Source organism: Caretta caretta, chromosome 3, assembly GCF_965140235.1.
Source record: "Caretta caretta isolate rCarCar2 chromosome 3, rCarCar1.hap1, whole genome shotgun sequence".
Classification (NCBI taxonomy): domain Eukaryota; kingdom Metazoa; phylum Chordata; order Testudines; family Cheloniidae; genus Caretta; species Caretta caretta.
The window spans coordinates 3,950,454-3,962,511 of record NC_134208.1 but is presented as its reverse complement, the minus strand read 5'-3'; the positions used below and the strand labels follow the sequence as shown (position 1 = coordinate 3,962,511).

General features: G+C 50.9%; 1 protein-coding gene across 7 annotated transcripts in view; it reads left to right on the top strand.

Moving 5' to 3' along the window:
- The window catches only part of OTOF (otoferlin), a 198,887-nt gene that overhangs the window by 104,195 nt on the left and 82,634 nt on the right, over positions 1–12,058 (top strand). The window lies entirely within an intron of this gene.

The window sequence follows — 12,058 nt, the reverse complement described above, 5'->3', positions numbered from 1 at the left end:
GACACGGCTGCGGCTGCTTCTCCTCTGCCTTGAAACTCAGGCCAAAAAAAAAAAAAAAAAAAAGGCTGCAAAACACAGGAGAAAATTAGCCGGACAGACTCACTCTGCCTCCCTGGTGGCCGCGCCGCGCTTTCGGAAGCCAAGCACCGCCCCTGAGACTAAGGCCCCGCCCCTTGGAATAAGACACGTTGTCCAGTCTGCTTCAGTGCCAGATTTTGCCCATTGAGAGATGGCTCCTGCAAGAGACATGGGTTACAGGCTAATTCCGGGGGGCGGGGGGAACGCAACATTTGTCAACAGATACTGCACTTCTAACACACCGTAACCGCAGGGCTAAGTAGAAGGGAAACTTGTGGTGATATTAGCTGCCACCAGGTGGTAACTGTTGGCAAATGCAGAGGTCTTAAGGCAACCTAGGGATATAACCCCGGTGCTGGGTGCGGTTTCAGGCCGGGAGGAGAAGCAGCGATCAGCAGCTTGCTCGAGGGTGTGATGTTTACACTGCCTGCTCTCTGGGTTTCCAGGTGAGGACCGCAGCGCTGGTGTAAATGTCACGGGGGGTGAGGGCTGTCCCATGCAGACACATGCGCACAGGAGGAGTTCAGTGGCCATTAGGAGAGCAGCTCCGACCGTTCACTCAGAATTGGTTAGGCATGAATTGGAAATGTCGGTTATTGCTGGGCCCAAGTAGCCAGTGATTTCCTAGAGACCAGTCAGCCCAGTTCCTGGGCCCTGGGGTGGAGCTGAGTGTTAAAGCAAACCGGTTACTGAGGTTTGTAATGTGCCCGGGAGGAGTGGGAAATGCAAATATAATTAAATACAGATGTGGGGAGGATTAGGTGGCTGGCTGTTGGTTAGGCCTCTTCATATTGGATGGGATTGTAATACTTGGCATTTTTATAGCGCCTTGAATCCCAAAGGATCCCACAGCATTTCACAGAGTACGGCACCACTGATATGCAGCCACCTCTGGGGTGGGATCTGGCAGCTGGGTTATAATGCCACTGACATGCAGCCACCTCTGAGGTAGGATCTGGCAGCTGGGTTACAGCATCACTGACATGCAGCCACCTCTGGGGTGGGATCTGGCAGCTGGGTTACAGTGCCACTGACATGCAGCCACCTCTGGAGTGCAATCTGGATTACAGTGCTGTGGATGTGCAGCTACCTCTGGGTGGGATCTGGCAGCTGGGTTATAGCACCACTGACATGCAGCTGTGTCTGGGTTGGGAGTGGCAGCTCAGCTGACAAGTGCACAGCAAAACAGATGCTCATCTATCACAGTGAGCTGATGGACATGGTGTAAGCACCTAGCTAGACAGATCAAATTGGGATATTTTGGTCCAGGGTGTAGGGCAAGCTCTTGCACCTTTTATCGTGCACCCTGAGCAGATGGAGCCTTGGTTTTCTGATGAGATCGTAACCCCTTCCCCCGATGACCTGGGCTTTTGGAACAGAAGGATCCAAGTTCTACCCCTGGTAGATACTGTGATGTTCCAGGTAGCGGTTGTATGTGACGTAGCGGTAACCATGCAGTTTTCCTGGCCTGTCCCCTCTCATGGATCCTCCACAGGATTTGAACTCAGAACCTGCTATACTACAGCACGGGCCTCTACCACAGAGCTAAAGGAGTAACTCCTCTAATGCACATCAGCAGTCAGCCGCTATCCGCTATGAGGCCGTATCACCGGCGAGGGACCCAACACGCTTTATGAGCATGTTACGCTTATAGAGCCGTGGATTTACTTCTTGCTCCTTAGTCTCCCTGAACCGTTCTGCATCAGTGTCAGAAGTTCTTCCTCCTGATGCATGGCCTGTGCTCAGAACAGCTTATCGCTTAGCTGGCCAGCCAGGAAGGAGGAGATGCGTAGGCAGAAGTGCAGTCTGCTTTGGAACGGATTTTGCTCTGTACCCAATCAAATCCCCATGAAGAGTTCGTTTGCTGTTTTGTTTTGCTCTAATTTGACTCCTGCCGACTCCACACCCCTGGGACAGCGGCTCATACAGGCCATTACAAAGCACTCAGCACTGTTCACCCCAGTAACTAGATGTCCCAGCCACTTTGGATAGGAGCCAGGCCTATGCACATGGGCGTGAAGATGAAATGACAGTCGAATGTGGGGCTCGTGGTGGGGCACAGGCATGGACACCCAAGTTTGCATGTGTGCGGAGGGACGGGAGGTGGGGAGCACTGCCTGGGTTCACGCATGCATGAACAGGTAGGGGGTGCTCACAAGGGAAGGTTAAAGAGAAGAGACAGAAATAATCCCAGCTAGAAGAAAAGGAGTACTTGTGGCACCTTAGAGACTAACCAATTTATTTGAGCATGAGCTTTCGTGAGCTACAGCTCACTTCATCAGATGTTTACCGTGGAAACTGCAGCAGACTTTATATACACACAGAGAATATGAAACAATACCTCCTCCCACCCCACTGTCCTGCTGGTAATAGCTTATCTAAAGTGATCAACAGGTGGGCCATTTCCAGCACAAATCCAGGTTTTCTCACCCTCCACCCCCCACACAAATTCACTCTCCTGCTGGTGCTAGCCCATCCAAAGTGACAACTCTTTGCATAATCAAGTCGGGCTATTTCCTGCATAGATCAAGGTTTTCTCACATCCCCCCCACCCCCATACACACACAAACTCACTCTCCTGCTGGTAATAGCTCATCTAAACTGACCACTCTCCAAGTTTAAATCCAAGTTAAACCAGAACAGCTGGGGGGGGGGGGGTAGGAAAAAACAAGAGGAAACAGGCTACCTTGCATAATGACTTAGCCACTCCCAGTCTCTATTTAAGCCTAAATTAATAGTATCCAATTTGCAAATGAATTCCAATTCAGCAGTTTCTCGCTGGAGTCTGGATTTGAAGTTTTTTTGTTTTAAGATAGCGACCTTCATGTCTGTGATTGCGTGACCAGAGAGATTGAAGTGTTCTCCGACTGGTTTATGAATGTTATAATTCTTGACATCTGATTTGTGTCCATTTATTCTTTTACGTAGAGACTGTCCAGTTTGACCAATGTACATGGCAGAGGGGCATTGCTGGCACATGATGGCATATATCACATTGGTGGATGTGCAGGTGAACGAGCCTCTGATAGTGTGGCTGATGTTATTAGGCCCTGTGATGGTGTCCCCTGAATAGATATGTGGGCACAATTGGCAACGGGCTTTGTTGCAAGGATAAGTTCCTGGGTTAGTGGTTCTGTTGTGTGGTATGTGGTTGTTGGTGAGTATTTGCTTCAGGTTGCGGGGCTGTCTGTAGGCAAGGACTGGCCTGTCTCCCAAGACTTGTGAGAGTGTTGGGTCATCCTTTAGGATAGGTTGTAGATCCTTAATAATGCGTTGGAGGGGTTTTAGTTGGGGGCTGAAGGTGACGGTCACCTTCAGCCCCCAACTAAAACCCCTCCAACGCATTATTAAGGATCTACAACCTATCCTAAAGGATGACCCAACACTCTCACAAGTCTTGGGAGACAGGCCAGTCCTTGCCTACAGACAGCCCCGCAACCTGAAGCAAATACTCACCAACAACCACATACCACACAACAGAACCACTAACCCAGGAACTTATCCTTGCAACAAAGCCCGTTGCCAATTGTGCCCACATATCTATTCAGGGGACACCATCACAGGGCCTAATAACATCAGCCACACTATCAGAGGCTCGTTCACCTGCACATCCACCAATGTGATATATGCCATCATGTGCCAGCAATGCCCCTCTGCCATGTACATTGGTCAAACTGGACAGTCTCTACGTAAAAGAATAAATGGACACAAATCAGATGTCAAGAATTATAACATTCATAAACCAGTCGGAGAACACTTCAATCTCTCTGGTCACGCAATCACAGACATGAAGGTCGCTATCTTAAAACAAAAAAACTTCAAATCCAGACTCCAGCGAGAAACTGCTGAATTGGAATTCATTTGCAAATTGGATACTATTAATTTAGGCTTAAATAGAGACTGGGAGTGGCTAAGTCATTATGCAAGGTAGCCTGTTTCCTCTTGTTTTTTCCTACCCCCCCCCCCCCCAGCTGTTCTGGTTTAACTTGGATTTAAACTTGGAGAGTGGTCAGTTTAGATGAGCTATTACCAGCAGGAGAGTGAGTTTGTGTGTGTATGGGGGTGGGGGGGATGTGAGAAAACCTTGATCTATGCAGGAAATAGCCCGACTTGATTATGCAAAGAGTTGTCACTTTGGATGGGCTAGCACCAGCAGGAGAGTGAATTTGTGTGGGGGGTGGAGGGTGAGAAAACCTGGATTTGTGCTGGAAATGGCCCACCTGTTGATCACTTTAGATAAGCTATTACCAGCAGGACAGTGGGGTGGGAGGAGGTATTGTTTCATATTCTCTGTGTGTATATAAAGTCTGCTGCAGTTTCCACGGTAAACATCTGATGAAGTGAGCTGTAGCTCACGAAAGCTCATGCTCAAATAAATTGGTTAGTCTCTAAGGTGCCACAAGTACTCCTTTTCTTTTTGCGAATACAGACTAACACGGCTGTTCCTCTGAATCCCAGCTAGGTAACCCTGCGTTGGAAGCTGGCAGCAAGACCTAGTGCTGGGTGAATAACAGATTTTTCAGTTTGTTGGCATTTCCGAACAATGGAGTGGTGGAGGGAGAATTGTTTCAGGTAGAACAGAAAGGGAAATGTTTCGAAATTTTCAACAAATTGAAAAGTAAAATAAAAATCACTTTGGGTTGAACGAAAGGCTGCATTGGGACTAGGAGCATTTCTTCACATCTGCCATTTTTTTAAAATGAAAAATGAAATGAAATGCCAAAGCCAAAAGTCATTTTGAATGGAAAAATTGACAAGTTTCTGGTTTTTTCGGGACTTTTTTAGGGTTTTTCCAGCTGAAACAGCTCAGCGACATAAACACAAATTGACAAAATGTCTCAAGGTCCCCGAGTTTTGATCCAAACGTTTCACCTGGCTCTGGGGGGGAGGGGGCGGAGCCAAGCCATCCCCAAAGGGAGCCCTGCAGAACCATGCCCAGCTCCTAGCAATGAACCCAGCTGGGCTGGCGGTGATGCCAGAAGCAGGAAGGATGGGAGCTGATTTCCCAGTGACTTAGCGGAGTGAGCAAGGCTGATATGGAGAGAGAAACGGCCTGCCTGGCTTTGGAAACCAGCTGTGGAAATCGCTGATGGAGAATAAAAATGCAAGGCGAGCTAGAAAGAGAAACTAGGGGCCTGCGCCCTTTACGGCCACTTTATGGGGATAAAAGAGAACACAGAGTTCCTCATTCCCATGACCTGAACCCACCCGCACACAACGGGCACTAAAGGGAACCCTCAGGCTGTCAGTCTCAGCAGAGGCTGGGGCCGAATGGGCCATGGAGAGTGAATTCTCAAGGCAGAGAAAGCTGATGCTGCATCCATGTACAGGGAGGGCTCCTGTTCTCATTCACACCACCAGAAACCTGGAGCGGCTCCACCGACTTCCACTGAGTCGTGCTGAATGTCCAGCAGCGTGGCTGAGACCAGGATCTGCTCCATCCAGCCAGGGAGGAAACGACCCCTGAGTCCCAGTCGCCCGCTGGAGCCAGATGCAGCCAAGCGCCGGGTCCAGGCTCTCTGGAATAACGCCTGGGCGCGGATTGCACCCATGTCACACACCAGCCGAAGGCAAGTTACGCTCAGCCAGAGGGCTCTTCGCAGCCAGAGGGGCTAGGGCCTGATTCTGATCCCACTTGGGCTGGGTGAACGCCTCGGCCTTCAGGTTTACGCTGGCGCATCAGAGCAGGAGCAGGCCCAGGGTGTTTGTCTGAGCTGTCTATTTAGGGAGGTGCTGATCAGTGACTCCCATGTTAAGGTGGACCGGAGAGCTGACCGGACCTGAATAGATTGAAAATAGCTTGGAGGATGGGGGCTTGGGTCACCACTGCGGTACTCCTACCTCACCCCGTGGCAGCTCCAGGGAAACTGTCAAAAAATGGGGTCACCCAGTGTGGACCCAGCCCTGTTCAGGACTGGAGGGAAACAGCTCTCAGACGTCCAAGCTAGGATCTGCTGTCTTGCCTCTCCTCCCATGAGGGCAGGAGGGGGCCTATTCCCTGCTCTATCATATGATGGTTCCTAAGGGCCCTCACTGAATGTGGCATTGTGCAGGGTATAGCCAGAGCGACACAGTACCCGTCCCAGGCGAGACAGATGATAGGCTAGCTTTGCAGTGGCCAATCACGTGCCTTAGAAATAGATCCGGTTTGTAGGATTTAGAGCCGTGTTCTTTTTTGCACAGGCATTTGAAAACCTTTTTTGCCGCAAAGGGCCGGTCGGGCGCCTGCCATGTAGCTCACAGACCCACCCACACTCTCTGTACTTAGGCTGCCTGGTTTTTCTCTCGAGATTTGTCTCCTACGTGACCACTTAAGGAGGAAATTGTCCTTTCCTCCTAGCAGAATGCTGCGGGAGGGTGCTCCCAGAGGCTCCGAAATGCTCTGGCAAGCAGCTAATTTACTCGGAGAATTGGCCTGTGTCCTGTGGATTTCCAGCCTAATTGAAACCATAGATCAGTTTCCCAGCTCAATACACAGTACATTTTTTGTACAGGGAAGATGCTAACGGATTTCAAAGGGAGCAAGCACCGCTGTTTGTCAAGTGTGCACATTGTGTAACACTAGCTGGGGGTTTAGTAGCCTGGATTTTTGATTTATAATCTCTACAAAAGCAGGTTCAAATCCTGGAACAATCAACACCCATTTCCATCCTTCTGGCATAGGTACGCGCAGAGCCATGTAGCTTACAATAGTTCAGCTGTTCAGAGGAGAGCTTCTAAATCAGTGTCCGATTTGCTCCATCTGGACTGTGAAGATACCAGAGAAGGAGCCATGTCCAGGGTCAAAATTTCCCTTCTTTCCTCAGTGTTGTGTATTTTTGCTGGGTGACATTTGGCTCCACCCCAGAGCTGGCTGCATTTTGGGGGCACTGAGTGCACTTGCTCAGGGTGACAGACACTGTGTGCAGTCGATTGGAGTCAGACACAAAGTTAACAGCCCAGCTAGTGCCTGAGTCGTGGCTGTGGGACTCGGAGGCTAAACTGCACTCTGGTACCCAGTGTTAGCACCATTAGGATGCAGGGCTGCTGACCTGTAGCTGTGTACTGCTATGCAGTCTGCCCTAAAACATCTTTGAGCAGGGGGTTGGACTAGATGACCTCCTGAGGTCCCTTCCAACCCTGATAGTCTATGATCAGTGCCCCCTAGCAGAGGGGGAGTCAATCCCTGCTCGGACAGTTCCTAAGTCTCGTACAAAGGCCCCATAAAGTTTGTCTTCAGTTACCCCCATTCAGAGATCACTAAAATGCCCTGCAGTGACCAACCTGCTGTGTGGGCCTTAATGCTCAGAGGGGCAGATGCCTGGGACCCTTCAGGATCAGGCCCCTGCTCTGTGTATGAAACAGGAGTATTTTAGCACCTTCCTGTTTTTTCATGATCACAGCTAATGCAGGAGGTGGGCTGGGCTTTCCCTGGTTTTGTTAAGGGGCGAAGCAATAATGGCAAGTTAGCAAACTACCAACTGTAAGGTGTTCCTGCGGCACTTTCCCCAAGACGGGAGGTGTTAGGCCTGCTGTCCTGAGCAAATTGAATGTGGGTAATTCTATCCTGTCTCCCTTAAATAGCTCTGGCTCTGCAGCATTGCTGCATGCTCACTGCTAACCAGCTGCCACGTGCCACCCCAGAAGTGTCTGCATTTCAATGCTGGTCCCTGTACGCAGAGTCTGAAAAGTCTTTGGGGTCACAGGATGCCACTGCAGCTGCCTGCGTGAATGGGTGAAATCCTAGCGCCTTTGAAATCAGCAGCAAAACTCCCACTGACTTCAGTGGGGCCAGGGTTTCACCCAACGCACTCCCTCGTGGCTGAGCATTGTAATGAGATTTGGGAATTGCGCCCAAGCAAGCAATATCCAGCAGCCGTCCACGCTGAGGGTTTGCAGGCTGTCCCTGCCATGTCCTGGTCCACCTGCTCCCCGGCAACCCAGCGGCTGCATTATTACCAATGTCTCCATCCCCGTCACCCCGTGGGCCTGCTGCCTTCGCTGGCGGAGCTGAGGATTGAACGCAGGAGGCTGACGTGCACCACGTTGCTGCTCCCAGGTCTGAAGAGGACGACATGTATTATCACAGCGAGGACGAACTCCTGGGCGAGGCAGACACCCTGAGCCAGGGCTCCCTCAACATGAGGTATCGGGCCAGGCCGGGCCTGGGCCGTCAGGTTGCAGTGTGCTGTGCCGTGCATGGTGTGTCCTGTCACAAAGGCCGGGGCTTTCCCCGCTCGCCTGCCCCCCACGTCCAACACCAGTTGCAGCCGCAGCCTTGATGGAGCCGCTCTATTCTAACAGGAGTTCAGAGCACGGGGCGGGGGGGTCTCCGGGGCTGTAGATCCGTCCACCCTTCTAACACCGGTCCCAGTGCAACCAGACCAGGGCTGACCAAAGGCTCTTCTCAGCTGATGGCTGTGGGGTGGCCTGTGGGAAAGAGCTGGAGGGCTCAGCCGGGCTATTGAGGGGGAGGCCCACTCTCCAGTCACCACCATCAGTGCCCTCAACAAAGCGGCTCAGGGCTGAATGAGTCGCAAGCCTGAACTCCCCGTCTGACGTGGGCAGTCCCGCTGGCTCAGTGGTGGAGCACAGTGGCAAGACAGCATGGGGGGAAGCCTGCCCCCCACGCTGCACCTGGCCTGTGGGTAGAAGGCTGCACTCTTCATGGTATATTCCCTTCGGGGGGACGTACAGGAGAGAGGTTTCCTGGTGTGCTATAGTTCAGATTCTAGCAGCACTCCCAGGTGCAATCCAGTTCGTCTATAGGACCCATCTGTCATAGGATCGCCTCCTCTTTCCCATCCATAGGATGTTTTAAGCTCCATATTTACTCCGTGCTACCATAGCTACATTTGCTGTCTATCTAGGGCAGCGGTTCTGAACCTTTCCAAACTACTGTGCCCCTTTCAGGAGTCAGATTTGTCTTGCGGACCCCCAAGTTTCACCTCACTTCAAAACAACTTTCTTACAAAATCAGACATAAAAACACAAAAGTGTCCCAGCCCACTGCTACTGACAAATGGCTGACTTTCTCATTTTCCCCATATAATTATAAAATACATCGATTGGAATATAAATATTGTACTTACATGTCAGTGTATAGCATATAGAGCAGTATAAACAAGTCAGTGTCTGTATGAAATGTTAGTTTGTACTGACTTGGCTAGTGCTTTTTATGTAGCGTGTTGTAACACTAGGCAAATATCTCGATGAGCTGATGTACCCCTGGAAGACCTCTGCATACACCAGGTTGAGAACCACTGATCTAAGGTACTTATTGGGCCCCATTAACCTCATATCTGGATGCCTCACAATCTTTAGTGTATGTATCCTCACAGCAGCCCTGTGAGACAGGGCAGGGCTGTTATCCCCATGCTACAGATGAGGAAATGAGGCACAGAGAGGTTAAGTGACTTGCCCAAGGCCACCTAGGGTGACTGGCAAAAGCAAGAGCTTGCACCCTGGTGTCCCAAATATGAGGTGAGAGCCCTAATTCCTTCTTGCACTTCAGGGGTGGCTTATGGTCCTAGATTTAATTTTCATATCTATACTGGAGTAAATCAGGAGTCACTTCACTGAAGTCACAACAGGTTTAGCCCAGTGTAAATGAGAACAGACTCAGGCCCCTGATGTATTACACAGAGTGGGTCAAAATTTTCCCTCCAAACTTTTTTTTTTTTTTGGACAGAAAATTAACTACTTTTTTTCAAGAAATGCCCCTTTTTTATTACTTGTTAACCCCTTTTTTCCTGGAGCAGGCACCAAAAGAGAGAGAGGTGGTGCTAAGGACTCCTGCCCCGGTAGGGCTGCTGTTTTCCTTGATGGGGCTGTTGGCTGGGGGATAAGCCGGAATCCCACAGGGGATGCCCCGAGCCTTTCTGATTCTCTGAGGCTAGCTGGTACTTTCCATCAGAGCATCCTCTGCCCAGGTGGGCTCAGCAGAGCAAATTTGCTTTGATGCCCCCCTCTCTGGCCTCTCAAACGTGGTTTAAAGTGACATCAGCTCATATCTCCAGATCCTTCCATGTCCTAGCAGGTTTATTAGCTGCAGCTCCCAGTCATGGACCTGATCCAAAGCCCACTAAGTGAGTGGGGAAAATCACTCTTGACTCTGTGGCTTTGGCTCAAGCCTTTAGTTTTGCCTGCAAACATCATTCAAAAGCCACTTACCACTTGTCCCAGATCACTGGGAAGATGTGACATTCGTCAGCTGATTTTTCTGTCCCATGGGGGGGGGAAAATAAACAGACCCCGAAAGGAAAAGAATTTATAAATCGCTCCACGTGTCCCCCAAGTTCTTGTCCAGTCAAGGGCCGTCCTATCTCCTAGGGTCACTTTCCCAGTGCGCATGTTCCGCCCTGTTAGCTGCATGGATCAAGTCAGAACTGATTCGCGCCTGCTCCATGCATGGTCTGGGCTCACGCACTGCTGTCAATTGGCTGGAGTCGGTCCCATATGGGAACATCCAGAGTAAGCCGTCCGTCAGGGAAGGGGAAGACAAGTCGTTTATAGGCAGGGCTCTGCCGCTCACTTGGGGATGTGTCGGGATCAGTTTGCACCCTGGGCGAACCATAAGGGAGGCCTGGCCCCAGTCGGACATTCCAGATAGACGGGTCCAGCAATGAAGCTTGGTGACAGCCCGTTAACTGGATGTCAGCCGAGAAGGCAAGCTGAGACGCAGATTCTGGGGAGAGGGAGGATGGGCGGCAGTTAGGGTGCTAACCTACAGCTTACACCCCGGGGGTTCGAGGCCCTGTCCTGCCAGACTCCCTTTGTAAGTCTCTGTGCCCCAGTTTCCCAGCTGTACAATGGGGATCATAGCACTGCCCTGTGTCACGGGGGGGCTGTGGGGATGAATACATTAAAGACTGTGAGATGCTCAGGTACTGTGATAAGCACCTTAGACAGGAAGCCCAGTACAATGGCTTATGCTAAGGGTACATATCTAGCTCCATCAGCAGATCTTGCGGCAGAAATTAAGTGGTTTGTTTCCGAGTGGCTTGTTCCTTCCCTCTCTCCTGGCTGGGCAGGGAGCATGGGGGCTCAGCACTTTGACTAGCTCTGTCCAGTGTAAATGTGCGTGTAGTTCAGTAGACCGGCAGACATCCCTCTCGGAATTGGTTAGAGATATCTGTTGGCTCCTACGGGCGGCTCTCTCTGTACGGAAGGTAGCAGTAGTAAGCTGTTATCCTGTAGTGGGCCAGCCCATACAGGGGGACATGATAAATGCACACCCTTTGCCAGCATGTTACCTGGAGACCAGTCTTTGGCTGAAGCATCACGCCAGCTAAAAGCAAGCCAAGTGCACACCTTGGCAGGACGAATACAGCCCCACGAAGGAGAGATACGAGCCTGCATGGCGGCCTGTCTATCCCTTTGCAAAGCAGTGCCAGAAGGTGCTGCATAATTGTTCACCAAATCCCTCCCTGCCGGGAAAGGGCCTCTTCGCCATCAGTACCTTGAGCTCTGACATAGAATCATAGAAGATTAGGGTTGGAAGAGACCTCAGGAGGTCATGTAGTCCCACCCCTTGCTCAAAGCAGGACCAACCCCAACTAAATCATCCCAGCCAGGGCTTTGTCAAGCCGGGCCTTAAAAACCTCTAAGGATGGAGATTCCACCCCCTCCCTAGGGAACCCAGTCCAGTGCTTCACCACTCTCCTAGTGAAATAGTGTTTCCTCATTTCCAGCCTAAACTTCCCCCACTGCAACTTGAGACCATTGATCCTTGTTCTGTCATCTGCCACCACTGAGAACAGTCTAAATCCATCCTCTTTGGAACCCCCTTTCAGGTAGTTGAAAGCAGCTATCAAATCCCCCCTCCTTCTTCTCTTCCGCAGCCTAAACAATCCCAGTTCCCTCAGCCGCTCCTCATAACTCATGTGCCCCAGACCCTGATCATTTTCGTTGCCCTTCGCTGGATTCTCCGCAGTTTGTCCACATCCTTTCTGTAGTGGGGGGCCCAAAACTGGACGCAATACCCCAGATGTGGCCTCAC